Below are 7,432 nucleotides of genomic sequence, written 5' to 3' on the forward strand. Positions count from 1 at the left end.
TCAGTACTGGTTCGAAAGTTGTATTGCTGGTGGGGAATAAAAATATAATACATGTGGCGGGTAGTAATAGACAGTCAGTCTCCGAAGCGGTAATACATTGGGCTCATAACGAGCCAAAAGTTGGTATAGGGCCGAGCGCCAATAATCCTTTCGTGGCAGAAGATGTAAAATGTCCCTGACGGTTGACTTGAGCTTGAAGCATAAGATTTAATGTTCGAGTACTTATAAATCACTGAAAATGAAACACACATGGGCTATACCGTTTACATAGTATGGTTGGAGACCAATTCTGGTGAAATATTTTTCAAGATTCTGTAATTTTGTCATTGGAATGATACTAAGTAAAATTGAAGTTGATCTCAAAATGAGCCCACTGTTATTTTAAGATCTGTAAGCTTAGCCACCTCAACTTATTTCACTTTAAGATTAAGCAACCTAAAACCTTCTTAACCTCAGGGTAAAATAAGCTATGGCTAATCCTCAAGTAATCCCTATATTGAAGTTGACATCATAATTAACTTAACCAAGTAGTTCAATACAATGATTCAGTTTTAATTATGAAAGAATAATGCTGGTACAAGATTTTAGCAACAGGACCATAGGAACACCACACACACAAACCATCTCAGTCAACCTACAAAAACGCAGCCAGCCAAGCCAAGCATTATACGTTAATAACTCTGTTTGAGTTCTTTCCAAGCATAACAAAACACTGTCCTACAAATCATATATTAAATGGGAAAATGGACGAGGTGTTTGGTGACTATCTGTTCAGCAATTTACGAACAAAACAGTATTCTGGTTGCTTCTTTTCAATGGTCTCTTTTGGCGCCAGTATTTCTGGAACGCTTCTTGGACTAGATATTGTTTGTCGTGTATGTATCCACCTTATTTGAATAGACATATTGTTTACCATTGTTTTTGTATGTCTATATTTTTTATGTGGTTACAAAAATAAAATCTCTACACTACCTGTATACTCAGGGTCATGTGAAAATATTGGGGGGTTTTAACATTAATTAATGGCTGGATTTTTCTTTATATTTCAGTAATTTTTCATATATTTGTCTGGATTATAATTTATAATATTTTCTATATTGCCCACAAGTAGATGTTGTTAGTAATTTGATCGCAGTTCAACGTGAATTTGTTTGATTTTTGCAATCAACTGCCAATCAGTCATTTCAGTTAATAAGCAAAGGGTAAATATATACTGTATATATCTGGTTTTTCGTCCCAATTTAAAAATGTTACTTTATACAAGTTAGAGCAAAATATTTCACTGACAATAAACTTCAAATGAATTTCTCCCTCGCGTTACATTTTTTTAGTGATGGCCTAAATATATTATTACTTTTTAAAGCCTGGGGAGACTAATGTGATCCCTTCACTGGGGATTGATGCTTTTTGTTTTATAATGTTAACTGTCCTAGCATTATTTATTTCAGCCGTTCTGTACGGTTCAAATATAAAATACCAATTTATATATGTATAAAAAATGGCGTGAAATTTAACACAAAAAAAAAAAAAGAGTAATTAATTAATGAAGAATAAATATATTAGTCAATATAAATAGACAAATATATCAATTAATGATATATAATAGTTGGGTATATTTTTTCTCGGATAAGATTAAATTAATTTTGATAAATAATTACATATCTGATAATAATATTGTTAAAGGAGCTTATTATAAAGAGGCAGTCAATAGTAATGTAATAATTCGTAATGAAATGGAAAAGCTTGAGGACTCGGGCCGTAAATCGCATTTATATTTGGAAAAACAAATCAATGTGTAACTGCGTTGCGGAAGTAACGAGGGAAAATCATAATTGGTTTTTAAAGGTTCCAAAGTTAAATGACTTTTAACTCGTGGGGTAAGAGTGCTATCTCATTGGGCTCATAATGCTAAGACTCAAAGATGGATTCTCAAGGTTCCCGGGTTCAGTACACGAAGTGGATATAAAACTTGCATTTAGCTGGTTTAGTCAAGCTTCGGTACAAGGTATTATATTTAACAAGGTTCTTAACTTTAATTTCCTTCTCAGATTATTTTGCTTGATGTTTTAAACGCTCTAACTATCTGGGAATAAGTTAGGTTGGGTTTAGGTTGTATAAGGTTATGGTTACATTAGATTAAGTTAATTAGTTTGTTAACGTTAGTGGTAGTTGGTGTTATGGTAGGTTGGTTTGGTGACCTGAAGACCTCAGAACGGATTTAATGGTAATTGGTTTGGCCGTTGGGTGTAAGATGGTTGGAAGGTGGTTAGGGTTCTCTCTCTCTCTCTCTCCTCTCTCTCTCTCTCTCTCCTCTACCTTTCCATGCCCGTTGCCTCCGCTTCTCCTTCCTCCCTCTCTCCCACACACACACAGACACACCACACACCGCCCCACATGGACAGACACACACAGCCACACACACACACACCGCCACACACACCGCCAGACACACACACAGCAGACACACACACACACACACACACACCGCCACAGCCACACCGCCACACCCACACATGGGCAGACACACACACACACACAGGCGGGTGGGTGCAAGCTGACGGGTTTTGCGCTGTGGCAGAATATACGATGTCAGCACCCACCTACACCATGCTGGGAGGGTTCAGGGCTATGGGCTATCGTGTGTATGTGGATAATGACAGCGTTGCTGGACACTATGCAAGTGTGGAAATGTGTATTCAGAAGTGCGTGGAGGGGAATGTGTGCGTGTTGTGTGGTGAAGGAGGAGGGAGGAGGGAGGGGAAGGTTGTAATGCAGGTAGAGATAAGGTGGGGTTGGTTGATGGATATGGAAGAGTTAGGAAGATGATGTAGAAGAGAGGAAGAATGCAGGAGGAGAGGAAGGAAGGAAGGAGAATGAAGGAAGGAAGGAGAGGAAGATGCAGTGAAAGAGGAAGAAGTAGAGGAAGGAAGGGGAGGAGAATGAAGGAAAGAAAGAGGGAGGAAGGAGAAAGGGGAGAAGGAAGGAGGAGGAAGGAGAGGTCTTGCTCAAGGCAACAACTCCAAACTAATATCAGAGATCAACTAGCCTACCACCGCCGTTCCCACCATCACCCTCCACACACAATCGTTGATTGACCATAGCCCGCCCTACCACCATTTCTCATTTCCACTCCTTGGTTACCATCGATCATCACCGTGTCACTACCACTACCCTACCCATACCACCACTACACCACCACTACCACACTATCACTACCACCACCATCACTACCACACACCATCACTACTACTACCACCTACCTACCACCTACATCAACTGACCACTGACCACCACACCACCCTCATCTTACCACCACTATCCTACCACAGACTCGCCTATCCCATCCCAGTTCTCTCAAACCGGTCTGACCAGCAACAAACCCTGCCACACACACAAAACTAACATACACACACACACACACACAAAGAGCTTCTTATACACACACACAAAGACTAACACACACACAGACCACACACACACACACACACTGTTTTCACACGCAAGTTAACATCCACGCACGCGCGCATACACACCTTATATATTTCATTAATAAAATAGTTCAGTTGTGCAGCGACATCAATGGTGATAGAGTGCGGCGTTAAGGTGTAAGTAAGCGTAACAATTCATAGGTTAAATGAAATTAAAGAAATTTTAAGTAAGTAAAATGGTTCGTTTGGGTACACAAAGGAGGCGCTATGTGGCCAGGCACTGTACTCGACCGCCTTCACTTCCCCAACTGTAGTGTCAGGGGCTATTTACAGCTGGGTGGACTGAGTACCTCGGAGATCGAACAATAGGTCTAAAAATGCAAATCTGTTGCTTACCCGGTTCAGATGAAATGTTGGCAATATACGGTGTGACCTTGCCAATCATCACGGGAAAAGGTCATGACAAAGTTATAGAACAAGGTTACAAAACTGATAAATGGTGAAAAAAAAGTTATCATTCAGACAGGAATATCCCAAGCAATCCACAGTTTCCTCTTAAGATAACCTGTTTCTATCTATAGCTCCTGTCAAATAATTCTTATAGTGTAGAGTCTGTCTGCTATAGTTGACGGGTATAGCTCTGGTCAGGCTTTTCACTGCCTGTCAAGTGCCTACCAACACTGTCAGGTTCTCCGAGTGCTGGGTGCTGTACCATCTCAACCCTAGCAGGTGGTGCCTTATCAAGTTTATCTCTCTGTCCACCTGCCGCTTCCCATCGCTCTCTCTCTCTCTCTCTCTCTGTCCACCTGAAACTTCCCATCTACCTCCTCTGCCTTCTGTCACCTGAAACTTCCTCCTCCTCTGTCTCTGTCCACCTGAAACTTCCCATCTCTCTGTCTCTTCACCTAAACTTCCCATCTACCTCCTCTGTCTCTGTCCACCTGAAACTTCTCATCTGTCTGTCTGTCCGTCTGTCTCCACTATCAAGAGCTCTTTCATTCTTGCCATCCCTTGTTTTCTTCTCTTGAAACTTTGTGTGCGTGTTACTCCCTCTTATACCTCTCTTTCCTTCCTGTCTCCTCCACACTTCCTCTCTCTCCTTCCCGTCTCCTCCACACTTCCTCTCTCTCCTTCCAGTCTCCTCCATACTGCCTCTCTCTCCTTCCTGTCTCCTCCTCACTGCCTCTCTCTCTCCTTCCTTCCTCCACACACTGCACTCTTTCCTTCCTTCATTTGTCTCCCTCCCACACTGCCTCTCTCCTTCAGTCTCCTCCACCTGCCTCTCTCTCTTCCCAGTCTCCTCCACACTGCCTCTCTCTCCTTCCAGTCTCCTCCATTTGCCTCCTCTCTCTCACCTTCATCAGGAACCAAGAGCTGTATAATTAATCCCTCCTCTTCCTCTTCTCCTCCTTCGGGGTATATCCTACTTTAAACCCTCCCCCCTACCTACCTCTCCTCCGCTTTCGCCTCAGACAACTAATGATATTAGTCTTCAGTATCAAGGACTCTCTCTCTCTCTCTCTCTCTCTCTCTCTCTCTCTCTCTCTCTCTTTCTCCTGGGTACAATATATGTTAAAAGTAATGTTCTTTCCAGGATTCCTTTCCAAGTGTGTCGAGTATCTAGATGATCTCCACACAGTGTTGTTGTGTCGTGTTAGTATTTCAGTCTTCCCTCCTCTGTTCCAGCTAAACTTACCACGTCTTGCTAAAAACACACACACACACACACACACACACGTCTTGCTAAACACACACGTCTTGCTAACACACACACACACACACACACACACACATCTGCTACACACACAAGTCCCACGCCCACAATTCACCATCCTCCACCGTCTTCCCGAGCCGTTCATCACTGCCCTGGTGGAGCAGTCTGGGTGGTGACATACCCTCCCCCCCTCCAACACTTTCACCTTCAGACTCCCCTTGCAGTCAATCAGTCAGTTAGTCAATTAATCAGTCAGTCAGTCAAGCAGCCATCCATTCAGCTAGTCAGTCAACCAGCCATCCAGTCAGTCAGTCAGTCAGCCCACCATCCATCCATCGTCAGTCATCGATCCAGCCAGCCAGTTAACCAGTCAGCCAGTTAACCAGCCAGCCAGGTCCACGTGACGTCATCCCACAAGGGTATGGGGCGAGATTTATGTGACTTTTTGGGATTCCTTGAAGACACCTGAGTTTGTCCCCTCCCTGTCCCTCCCTCCTTCACTGCTCTTTCCTTCTCTCACCTCCTCTCCCCTCCTTCCTGCTCTCTCCTTCTCCTCTCCTGTCCCTCCCTCCTTCACTGCTCTTTCCTTCTCTCCCTTCCTTCCTTCCTCACTGCTCTTTCCTTCCTCCTCTAGTCCTCCTTCCTTCCTTCTTCCCTCTCCAAACAGAATAACCCCTGCAAGTGGCACCCTCTTGTATCCTGAACAGGCGAAGAACCAAAGTATTTAGCGACCAACAGGTAAACATGTTGATATCAAGCTCTCTCCTGTCCCACCGCCACCCCTCCCCTCCCCTCCATCTCCTTACCTCCTCCTTGCTCCCTCCTCCCCTCTCGTTTACCACTATTATCTCATCATCGCGTCTCTGTACCCTTCCCCTCCCCACACAACACATACCATAAATAACCCCTCTCCCCTCTCCTCCCCCCCTCCCCCGTCTTCCCTTGTTGCACTTCCGAGAATAACTGTAACAATCTGGCTTTCTCGTTACTATTCAAGTGGCGAGTTAATGGTATAGTGACAAGGTTAATGAAATAGTGACAAGGTTAATGGTATAGTGACAAGATAGGTTAATGATATAGTGACAAGGTTAATGGTTACAGTGATAAATATAATGAAGTTAAATCTCCTTATGAGGAGATAAGGTTAGGAGTTTACAGTAGTAGGGTCGCAGGGTGAGGAAAGTTGGTAGCGTGACCCGAGTGGTGGGAAGATAATTAACACAGGCTCAGTACAAGTGTTTACTAGTCCAATAGGGGGATTAACTTCTAAAAATAGGAATTAATGCGTTTATGGAAAAATATAGAAATGTAAAAATAGGTAATAGAAAAAGAGAAATAGACAGAAACAAAGAAAAAAAACGGGTAGAAAAATAAAGAAAGAAAGAATGAGATAAAATAAGATATGAAAAAGTAAAAAAAAAAAATGGAAAAACAGATGAAAAGAAGGCAGAAAGAAGGAGATGAAAAGGAGGAAGAAGAAGCGGAGTTAGAGGAATAAGATGAAGGAGGAGAATAACAGGGAAAGGAGTAAGGAGGAGAGTAGGAAGAATAAAATTGGAGGAAAATGGAAAGAGCGAAAGGGAGAGGAGGAAAGAAGAAGGGAGGAAAGAAATAATGGGGAAGAATAGGAAAGGAAGAAAATGAAGGAGGAAGAAAAGGAGAAAGTGAGCAGGAGACAAGGGAGGAGCAGGAAGAAGGAAGGAGGAGAGGTGACAGCTAGCGTCGTGTGCCTCTTGCTGGGTGACTTAAACCTGTCTTGGTACCAGCACCACATTAACTAGCCAGGGTGGAGTGAGAGAAGGCTGAGTTGCTACCCAGACACACACACACACACACAGGAAAGAGATAGATGGATAGATAGATAGATAGATAGATAGATAGATAGGAATAGTAGACAGACAGACAGACAGACGCAGACAGACAGACAGACAGACAGACAGACAGACAGAGACAGACAGACAGATAGATAGACAGACAGGAGATATTAAGAAATCATTTTTTACAATATCCTTCCTGACCACAACAATTCACAATACAACCACCTAAAACCTCTTCCCTCTCATCCTCTGCCCCCCCTCACTCTCTACCTTCCCCCGCATCTCCCTTCTTCCTCCTCACCTCCTTCCTCCTCATCCTCTTCCCCTCCCCCTCTTCTTCTTTCACCTCTTCTCCCCTCACTCTTCCCTCCTCTTCCTTCTCTTCACCTCTTCCTTCCTCTTCTCACACCCGTTTACGCCCACGAGAACAAACGTTTTATCGATGCTCTTGTTTCTAAATTACGAAACGTTGA

Source organism: Homarus americanus, unplaced genomic scaffold (genome assembly GCF_018991925.1).
Source record: "Homarus americanus isolate GMGI-L3 unplaced genomic scaffold, GMGI_Hamer_2.0 scaffold46366, whole genome shotgun sequence".
In the NCBI taxonomy this organism is placed as follows: domain Eukaryota; kingdom Metazoa; phylum Arthropoda; class Malacostraca; order Decapoda; family Nephropidae; genus Homarus; species Homarus americanus.